We start from the raw sequence: 8,769 nt of genomic DNA, 5'->3' as shown, positions 1-8,769 counted from the left end.
ACTTTTCTAAGATCTTCCCCGGGATAGAAGTCAGGCTGATTTGGAATCCCAACTTGCTTAATGCTGTGTAAACAGTCTTTGCTCCAGAGTGCTTATAATTTAGGAACCTGGTCCTAAATTACGGCGTCTCCTCCCTACCAGCTCCCTGCCAGCCTGCGCTGTTTTCAGAATGGGAGGGGGTGTGAGAGAAGGCAATCTGGAAACAATGGGAATGACATTTGGAAGGGAGCAGAGGGAGCTCTTTCTAGGGGTTCCCCAGATGGTGCTAGAGAGTGGGATGTCTCAACTGGAGCCCCCCCACCTCAGAGGCTGTATAAACACAAGAACCAAAACCCTCCTCTCCCTTTCCTCTCTCCCATTCTTAAAACAACGACAGGCTGTGAGACACAGACACATGCTACAGAAGACGCTCTTTTTTGAAACATCTTTATCTGAACCCTCATGCAGTTAGGGTTCAGATTTTCACCCAATCAGGCATTTTTGAAGCATTCTGCAGCCATGCATTTGTGTTTGCTTACATCTATAAAACTCTTTCTGTGGTCAGATTGAGTGAAAATTCTCACTTCTCTTTGCGCCCACAGCAAGTGACTCATGCATCTACCCCGTATCGTTTATTTAACTAGAAGTGTGGATTTGCATAGCACATAGCCATCCTCACAAATACAGATTCCTTCCAGCAGTGTTTAGAGCATTCTGTTAGAGCAGGGTTCATTCAAGGATGGATCTCCTTTTCTCACTGAAAACTCATGTTGACTTCAGTAGAAAGATAGAGCTCTAAAGGTAATAATAAACCAGGTTTCCTTTGTTAAAGGATAACTCTAGTGATGGGGAAAACAGTAGTATTTTATAAACATCTATTTGCTGTTGTTAGAGAGTGAGATTCGGAGCACACTTCTGGGAATTCCTTTCTGGAAAAGAGAGTCAGCCAATCAGTCTTTTCAGGATTACGGCACAGGCCCTAAAAGACCCATCCACAGAACAGAAGATCCTCAAATAGCATTACAATTGAATGTAACCAAAAAGTGGGAAATGTAGGTTTGCCATTTCAAAGGGGTAACAGGTCTGTCACATACCATAGAGATGGAAGCAATTTATATCAGTCAGATTAGATGCAAAGGGAACAATGGAAAACTTCAGCCTGGGGCAGAGTGACAATGTAAGAACTTCCCTGAGAAATGGGAGCAAGCAGCAGCACTGAGAAAGACAACAGGAATCCTCATGTGCAGCATTTCAATGAAAATTGTAGAATCAAGGCAACCCAAAGAAATGTGTCTCCTTGAGGAAATAAAATGATTACTCCTCAGCCAAAAATAACTGAATTCATCAAGAATTGTTTATCATGATTCATTATGTCCCTTGAACTGATGGAGGCTGCACGTTCAAAGGACATGGTTGTCATGGGTGACCTCAGTTACCTTGACATCTGGTGGGAGGAGCACTCGGCCAGATCTGAGCGGTCATGTAAAGTTTTGACCTGCATGGAAGAACTTTATTTAGTACCGGAGGTGAATGGGCCAACTAGGGGGAAGGTTTTGTTGGATTTGGTTCTAGCCAAAGGGGATGACCTGGTGGGAGATCTGAGGATTGAGGGTAGTCTGGGAGATCATGAGACGGTAAAATTCACTATCTGTTGTAGGGCAGGGAAGTCAACTTGAAGGGCAGAGGTGCTTGACTTCAGGAAGTTTGACTTCAGTAAGCTTAGGAAAATAGTGGGAGAGACCCTATGGGAAGAGGGACTGGAGAGGAAGGATGTTCAGGAAGGGTGGTTGTTCCACAAAGAAGCGATCCTCAGAGCACAGAAAAGGTCCATTCCTGTATGCTGAAAAGGTGGTAGAGGGGTTGGGAAGCCCTCTTGGCTTACCAAAGGAGTTAAGGAGTGCTTAAAAAAGAAAAAGGAGGCTTACAGACAGTGGAAACAAGGGGTAGTCACCAAGGACGAATACACAAATATAGCCCATATTTTTAGAGAGAGGATAAGGAAGTCAAGGGCAGTGACAGAGATCAGGTTAGCAACCAAAATCAAGGACAATAAGATGCCTTTCTTTAGGTATACAGAGAGCAGGAGGAAGATCAAGGGAAATGTGGGCCCTTTGCAGACTGGGACAGGGCATCTGATAATAGTCAGGAGAAAGCTGAACTCTTCAGTGAATACTTTGTGTCAGTGTTCCTGCATACAAATGGTGGTCACCCACCTGGTCAGGTGCTGGATAGATGCGGGGGAGGGATGGGTGATTCCAACCAATGTTCAGTGTCAAACTGGTGAAGGAGCACTTAGAGTGGCTGAGAGTCGAGTCTAGCTAAGGGCAGTACTGGTAGACTTGCCCTAGGGCTGGGGGAGTGGAGAAGACACCACAGCCTCCTAAAGTATCATAACATTGACAATAAGGCATGGCAGGAAAGGCACATAGGAGGTACACCAAATAGCTGGAGCGTGGTAGGATTAAGGAGGTCACTGCAGGCACCATAGCTACCCTCTCTGCCAGTCCTGTTCCTATTACCAAAAACATGGGACCAATCAGACTTTAGAGAGACAAGACCACAGTTCACCTATGACCAGGACCTCTTCAGCAGGCTTAGACACAAAATTAAGGTACAGCTATAATTGCCTTAATTTTCACCACCCAGTTCAGAAAAAAAGCAAAAGACAAATGTACAGCCTTACTTTTTATTGTCAGGCTTATTATTGAATACATGTATATTCCAATGCCTACCTAGCTAGCCACAACAGCACAATATAGATTCTCACCTATACCAGTTGGGGAGACCCAGGAGGGAGGTACTGTGGGTGACTGGTGCTGCTTTAGTCAGGGGGGCCTTTGTAGGGGGACTCCCCCCCCAACAAGTAGTCCCATCAACTGGGGGGGAGGGGGGAGACCCCCATGGCCAATCTCGCTGCCTGGGATGGGCAGCGGCAGCTGATCGTTGCATCTGCCTCCAGGAGTGGCTGTGGCTGCTTCTGGGAGTGGCTGCAGTGATCAGCCAGCGCTTGCGAGGTGGGTACTGGCACTCCCTCCTGCCTGCTCTGCTTATCGTCTAAGCAGTGAGTGCAGCCAGAGAGGTGGGTGCACCGGTGCTCTCAGGGGCTGCACATGAACCCCTCTGCACCCCCTATGCGTTGCCACTGGGAGGTGGCATACAGACTGGTAGCAGGTCTTGAATTTGAGCTCTCCAATTTATAGGTGGCTTGTTCTAATATTTTAATAAATATTCTTTGACTGGTTTTATTCCAACTCCTTTGTTTCACTGGAACTGAACCAGCTCTTTTATGTATTGCAAAGATGTCAGATAGATAGGATTTATGTTTGTGTGAAAGTTGCAGTCTAGAAGGGATGATTTCTTATCTCTTGCTCTCACCATCATGGAATGCTGCTTGTCACCATCCTATTTTCTTTTCACTTTGACTTATGATCTTTGCTGATAAGGCTGCTTTGTCTCTACAACTTATCTAAGAAACTTAGCACAAATACAACCATTACAGTAAAACTGTACACAAAACATTTGGTTAAATCAGTCACTAAACTTTTTCAAACTAGAGGTGTAATATAGTTCATGGGTGTCAAACTCATCTGGCCCCGTGGGTTGGATGAGTGGTGTTGGTCTGGTACATGGGTTAAAACAGGCCCACAGACCTCTCCTGCCCCTACCCTGCATACTGGATCCAGCACATGTGGCACTTGCTCTGGGATGCTCTGCACGAGGCACCTGTGCAGGCCAGGCTGAGATGCGTGCTGCATGTAGTGCCCACGCTTTCCTGTCCAGGACCCACATTGCACATCATTTGTCCTGGAGCGCCCAAGGCAGGTTGGAAGGCAGGGGGGAGTGTGGGACCAGGCACTATGTGCAGCGTAGGTCCTGGATGTAGGTCCCAGATTAGCTAGGGCAGGTACCATGCGTACCATACATCCCAGACTGGCTGGGGAAGGTGACACATACAGTATGTATCCAAGACAGACCAGGGTGTGTATCAAGTGCAGTGTGGGTCTTTGGGCCTCCTGGAGCATGTGTGGCTCACATTTCAAGTCCTGCTCACAGGACTTGTCTGGCACACACTGTATGCAGTACATGGGGCAATTGTGGATCCAACGGCAGCACTGGGGGGCAGATGGAGCTCCACACACCAGAACTGGCCCATAAGCTGTATCTTTGACACCCTTGATATAGTGCATTGGGGTTGTCTATTTTAAAGCCTTATTTTTTTATTTATATTGTCTTCTTTCAGATTTTTCATTCTGTTTACTTTGATCTGGTTTAGCTGGACATGTTAACTGCTTCCTTTCCTTTGATGACCAGGCTAGTTACATTTGCAAAGGTTCACACTGCTGTCACTCAGAACCAGGCTTTTTGGAGCCTCTTCCTTGAGCCAAGAAGCTACAGAAGTTTCTGTAACTTGGCACAGGCCTTTGAAAATGGCCAAGATTGGCACCAAGTGATTATACATTTCTATCTTATCATATTCAGCCAAGAAGAACACAATAGGATTCTAACTACCTACACAATTCAATTTTTCTCCTCAGAAGACAAACATTACAAGGGTGCATATACGCGTGCTCTGTTGCATTCCATTAGAATGTGTCGGAGCAGACTCGATTAATCAAGTCTGCTGGAGCGTTCTAATTAGTATACTGCAGTACCTAATTAGCATGCTCCAGTGTGCTGCAGCATCTCATGTATTCAGCATCCTGCATTTCAAAATGGCAGCAGAGGTACTTTAACTAAAGCTAGGCAAACAAGCTTTAAGTAAAGCGCCCGTGGCCATTCTGAAACTCAGGACACTGAATACATGAGACACTGTGGTATTTTAATTCCAGTGGCTCCCAAGAGCCGATCTCATTAAAACACTCCCTGCCTTCACCCACCCTGCAGCACGTGTATAGGCATCTCAAGGTACTATAGTTGCTACCCTAAAATACTGTAAGTGCTTTCCAAAGCAATTACCCACACCTGGTTTAGTCCAAAACTGGTGGTTTTGACCAACTGACTTCATTCTACTTTTCCAGAATACTGTTTATTGAGTGAGTACTTATACAAGCTTATGCACATATTATCCATAATTTAGGCTTGTGCTAGGTCCACAGTCCGCACCTGTTATAATGGTGTTTCAGTTACTGACCGTGTGTAGTTTACAAGATGGAGGACAGAGCTGGGTACTAGTAGGGAGAAGGATCTCTGACTACCAAGGTGACCGAGTGAAACTGAGCCAGATTCTTCTGTTCCAAGATGGCACTCCAGCAAGAACCACCTCACTAATAACCTGGCTATAGGTGGCACCTTTCAGATGCTGCCAAACCTAGCCAGCTTCTCATGCTGCACAATTGCTGCTCTTCCTCTTGTGTACTGCACAGCAAAAGCAAGAGAAAATTGCTGGACCTGTGGGCTTCAGAAATGTCTGCCAATCAGTTAAAGAAGTAGCAGTTAAGAAGAAAGAGATGAAGATCTTGCAAAATGTGACAGAGAGGACCAGAATTAATATTTAGTTATTACTTACTCTTCGGGTCTGTCACCCTGAAATAGCTTATCTGAATGCAACATCCTTTATCTATTAATAACCAAAGTAGTTCATACCTGCATTGAGTTCAGACCTGACAGAGATTCCACCAGGGGCTAATCCAGCCAAGTTGCTTTAGTACAGCATGCATGTACACAGCCAATTAGTATGGACTGAGAAGAAAGAAACCAGTGGTAAAGAATAGGCATCTTCCAGTAACCTCTTGAGTTGATACAAGGAGCAGCTATAAAAGGAGACTGTCCAGTCCATCTGGTTGAAAAGATGGAAGCCGTAACTGGATATGAATACTCCAATAAAAGTCACCCCTCCTCCCCATGAAGGAAGTTAAGTTATTCTTTCTATTTTGGCCTTGGGTTGGGTTCAAAACTCTGTTCTGAGTTTCACTGGTGTAAATCTGGAGTCCTCTATTAATTTTAGTGGAGCCACTTCAGATTTATACTTAGCATGTACCTTCTTGGATACCAAATGACTGAACAAGTGTATTTATAAGAAAGGCATGTACAAAAGGAATTTAGAAGCATGTTTTCCTCCAACCCACATCAGTTTTAAACTGGTAATACCATCAATGTTATGTTACTTTTGACTTACAGGGGTATAAAAAAGGAGATTCAGGCCCTTGGAATTAAAAACACACTGAAGACTGTAACCTGACATTTTAAAAGTTACATATTTAATAGGTGACCCTTCTGGGTTTCATATACTTATGCTGTTCATTCTTTTGGACAGGGATTGTCTTTTTTTCTGGTCCCTGACTGGGACTCATAGGAGCGATGGTAATACAGATAACAAGCAGCTGTACCACCTGAATATGGAATACATGGGTGCAAACCTGCTCTGCATATAGGCTGAAAATCCAAGGGCAGGCTTCATACGCTAGTGGCTTGCTTAATGTCCCAAGTGAAAATGTCATGCTTGATGTTTCTATGCAGTACATCTGTCAACTGCTACTTTCCACCTGATATACTTGCACTTTATTGGCACCATGTGTATACATGGGTGGATCCAGGATTTTATAGAGGGGGGTGTAGGAGCAGCGACCAGCGCTACAGGGATGGCTGCACCCTTCACTCCCAGCCTGCTCCCCACAAACCAGGATGAACAGACCACACTGGGGGAGCAGCATCAGGGGTCTTTAAGTCCCTCAATCAGGTAAGAATCTTTCTTCCTCACCTCCCTTCCCCTCCATGCTCAGAGGCACCTCCCTTCTCTTCCCACTCCCCCCCTCCTCTGCCCAGCACTGCTACTGTCCCAAGCTGACCTAGGAGTGGGCGGAGGAAGGCTCCAAAGCCATTCATGTCCCACTCCAGTCAGGCTGCATATGCAGCCAAGCTCAGCCAGAGACAACAATGGCAGCAGGTGGGTTCCCTTCCTCAGTACCTGCTCCCAGGCTGGCAGGGAACACCTGGGGAACAGAGATAGAATTTGATTGCTGCTGCTGTCCCCAGTTGAGCCAGGCTTCCCACAGAGCCTGGCTGGAACGGGCAGGAGTGGCTCTGGAGCTTCCCACACTTCTGAGGCAGCCAGGACACTGGCAACCATGGCCAAAGGAGGGAGGATTCTTACCCAAAGCTGGGACTTAAAAGAAGTCCAGAGCTGCTGCTCCAGTAGCAACACTGGCTTAAGTGGGGGGGCAGGGGGGAGGAGGGGTGCATCTGTGCCACTGCCCCTCCCCCATCTGTTCTTGTGCATATATAGTTAAAGCATTTGGGGTGATTTCTGATGATCTAAGGTTGACTGGTTCCAGGACTGAAAATAACCACTTTTATGAAATACAGAAAATATTTTTAGTGCCTTCCTTGTATTATTATTTGGTTTCAGAAGTGCTCTCAAAATTCCTCCAAAACTGCACCCAGTCCAACGCCCATTAAATTTAATGGAAAGTGGGTCAGGCCCAAGGGGAGTTTCTATGGCATAACCACCAGGATGTTTTGGACTAGGATGCTGCACAACCACCATTTTAAAGCCATGTTAATTTCAGCTCCTTTCAAAATATAAAGGGAAAAAAAAAAGAAGTCTGACAAATTAAATAAGAAAGAAAACCTAGAACATTTCCTCTCCCATCAAAAGTGTTCAACAGAAAATTGGGTTTAAAAATTATTTAAATAAGTTACTTGACTGAGCTCCTTTTGATTTTTTTCTCACTTAGATGCTATCATAAAGCAAGTCATAAAGCAACACAGTCATCGAGAGCCAGAGTAACCAAAGCCACACATCAAACAGAGCCTGCTGATTTCAACTCCTTCACCTACATCTGGTCTGTAGGGACACCAGGCTCCAGCACGGTATACAGCAAGCTGATCCAAGCCAGACCCTTCACAAACCATGGCAGAGCAGCAAAGACACTAGCTGGAGTGAGACCTAGTTTGCAGTTTAGCCACAGATCAACTACGAGATCTTGGGTGAGTCACTTAATCTGTCAGCGTCTATGTCTGTAAAAGGATATTTCCCTAGCAGGAGTGGTATTTATTAACATGCATTAGGTACTCCCATACAGCACTGTTGCAAGCAGTACAAGAACCTACACAACTAGCTACCAAGGACCACCCCAGTAAGTAAAAGGGTCTCATGGTTTTGTCTCAACCTCCCCAAAGAAGTCAAGTTTCAAAGTGCCTTCTTTTGCTGCCAGAATAGGCGCGTACAATGAGAATTGTCTTCCACCATCACGTCCTAGCTCCTTCTTCGTTAGTGAGGCAAAGTATATCTATGCCACAGCCTGCAGCAGAAAGCCCTAGCTCCACACAGATTAAACTTAGCAGGCCACAGCTGCACCCAAACTGCTTCCACTACCTGATCCAGCTTATTTAGGGGTCAGCCCACATTATCCTGCAGTCTGTGGGCAGACAGACAACCCTGAGGGCACAGGCACGAGCACACAAGTTGCAGTGTGGATGTACAGGCCATGAACAGATGCTCCTGCCTACGGAGGGAAATTTCTACGTGTAAAAATCTTTCCTGGAGAGACTGCGGCGTTCAGCCTGCACCCCTCTCCCCGGCCTGGGGTGGTCCTGGTGGGGGACCAGTGCCTGCTCCATCACTCCCACCCGGTGCCCGCCGTAGGGGCAGTCGGGGGACCAGAGGGGCAGCGCTCGGAGGGCAGGTGGGACAAAGCCCCAGGCCCTTCCCCAAGCCGGGCAGGGCTGCTCTAGGGGAGAAGCAAGCCAACCCCAGCCGCGGCCGCAGCCCTCCCGCCGAGGCGGGGAAGCCAGCGCGGCCAGGGACCCGGTGGCGGTCACGGCCGCTCGGTGCCGCCGCCCCAGGCAGTT

The sequence above is a fragment of the Gavialis gangeticus genome, unplaced genomic scaffold (genome assembly GCF_001723915.1).
Source record: "Gavialis gangeticus isolate Ggan-Ray unplaced genomic scaffold, GavGan_comp1, whole genome shotgun sequence".
NCBI lineage: Eukaryota > Metazoa > Chordata > Crocodylia > Gavialidae > Gavialis > Gavialis gangeticus.
This window is presented reverse-complemented; position numbering follows the sequence as displayed.